Source organism: Acomys russatus, chromosome 2 (genome assembly GCF_903995435.1).
Source record: "Acomys russatus chromosome 2, mAcoRus1.1, whole genome shotgun sequence".
Taxonomy (NCBI): Eukaryota; Metazoa; Chordata; class Mammalia; order Rodentia; family Muridae; genus Acomys; species Acomys russatus.
In genome coordinates this window covers 97,412,558-97,414,792 of record NC_067138.1, presented here as the reverse complement: position 1 = coordinate 97,414,792, position 2,235 = coordinate 97,412,558, and the positions used below count along the sequence as shown (strand labels likewise).

At 39.4% G+C, this 2,235-nt stretch overlaps 1 pseudogene; it reads right to left on the bottom strand.

Annotated features, from left to right (window-relative positions):
• Nucleotides 1-274: 274 nt before the first annotated feature.
• On the bottom strand, nucleotides 275-1,729 carry LOC127198776 (eukaryotic translation initiation factor 2 subunit 3-like; annotated as a pseudogene).
• Nucleotides 1,730-2,235: the final 506 nt, after the last annotated feature.

The following is a 2,235-nucleotide window of genomic DNA, read 5'->3' as shown; positions in this document are numbered from 1 at the left end:
TGGAACAAAGTTGAGGAATGGGGAAATGGTTCATGTCACTTACTAAGATTGTGCAAGACTCTGGGGAAGTCTTAAATGTCTACTTTTGTTTTTGTGTGCATTGGTTTTCTGACTGTGTCTTTGTTTGTGCAAGGGTGTTGGATTCTGAAGTTACAGACCAATGTGAGCTGACACGTGGGTACTGAGAATTGAACCCAGGTCCTCTGGAAGTCACTGCTCTTAACCACCGAGCAATCTATTCAGCTCCTCCAAAGGACTATTTTACCTGAATTCTTCATTCATCATCTACAATGGGCTTAATGGTCACTCCTCTTTTCATCTGACTACAAACAACTAAATGCCAATGTTTCTCTTCTCTTTTGCTAAGGGCAATTTTTTCCCTTCTACTTCTGTGAACACAGGATTAGTCAAAATAACCTTGCCCAAATCAGCCTTGGCATCACTAACTCTTCCTCTTTTTGGCAGAGATCCTGTGTTGACTAGAAGCACTTCATTCTTAAGCAGGTTTTCCCCCCCTTTGCTGCTTTCTTGTCTCCTTCAGTTAGTACACCCATAAGACAGCAAAGCAGGAAATAGGAAATTTCCAGTTCTGTGACTATTTAAGGTAAAGCTCCAACTGCACCAAGCATTTGTCCCTCCATTCCTTCAGCTTGGCACAAAGTGAGTTGGTCTTTGTTCCAGCTTGAGTGAAACTACCTAGAGTGGAATACTGAAGATGATTATGTTCTACAAAAAGTGATACAATTTTGAAAAAAGATAGTTTTACACATGAGTTTTCCTTCACTACCTTTGGAAACAATAATGAGTTTGAGCTGGGCAATGGTGGTGCACACCTTTAATCCCAGCACTCAGGAGGCAGAGGCAGGCAGATCGCTGACAGTTCAAGGCCAGCCTGGTCTACAAAGTTAGTCCAGGACAGCCAAGGCTACACCGAGAAACCCTGTCTCGAAAAAACCAAAAAAAAAAAAAAAAAATGAGTTGACTTCATGGCCTACCTTTAATGCTTCCTTTAGAATACTACCACCAACTACACCTCTTTTGCAGCCAAGTCATCAACTTGGTAATATCCAATGTGGTAAGATCCCAGCAAGAAAGAAGTGGCTGCCCAAGAGTCACTCCAACCATACCCCTAGCCATCATGCTCATAGAGGAAAGGAAAATGCTGGGCCTTTTCACAGATTTTCAGCTGTAAACAAAATCATACCAGACCCTGATGTAAGAGAGGCATTGCTAAAACCATGGTGCTTGAGAATGTGAATTCTGAATGTAAAAGAGTTATTAGATCATTAAAGGAACAAGCAGCAATAATGAATGCACGGATAAAGGACATGACTGATATTAGCTCTCATGAGCATCATGCCAATATCATTGGACAATCTATAGCTAGAGGTCTCAGATATCAAAGTGCCCAGTGCAAAAAAAAAAATTAAAAATAAGAAACAAAAATAAAATAAAATAAAATAAAATAATAAAAACAAAAAAAATTCCCAATGCTTTAATTGTGCTGAATTTTGCCATTTGAAAAGAAATTGTGAACAAGCCACTAAAAGCATCAGATCTCAAAATGTCCAGTGCAGTGAGAAATATGGTACTTTCTGCCAGAGAAGTGAACTTACGATTTCTGACAGCAGGGGGTTGATTCTTCTAAAGAATGCCTAGGCTGCCCAACAAAAGGATATGGGCCAATAAGGCAGGTCCAAGAAAGATATCCAAGGTAATCTCTTGCCATTGTCAGGAAACCAAAGGGGGACCTGCAAGGTCAAGGCCTTGTAGCAAAAACATATGAACTGTTTTCATCTGCTCAGTCAGGAGATAAGAAGGAGGCAGAAAAAACTCAACTAAGTATTGCTAATCTCACACATGTTACTGAAGACAGTGCTGCTCTAGATTTGGCATCAGAAAGACCTCTTGTCCTATTTCTAAAAGATCAATGTTACAAAATAACCACTAGTTTATGGTCCTTTGTGTTCAGGGACAGTAGGAATAATCTTGAGAAAAATTAGATTAACTTCACAAATATTTATTGTGCATCCAGATATTAAAGATGGTGATTTCAAAGAAGAAATTAAAATTATGGCATATATTAAAAATGCAAATTAACACAGGGTGTAGACTTACTCAGCTGCTATTCTCCCTTTATATTAAGGGCAAGGCTGCTCAGTTGAAAGCACAGTGGGATTTGGGAAAACTGGAAAATGTGTTTTCTGGCAAGTACTGGTTAACAGCACGAGACTA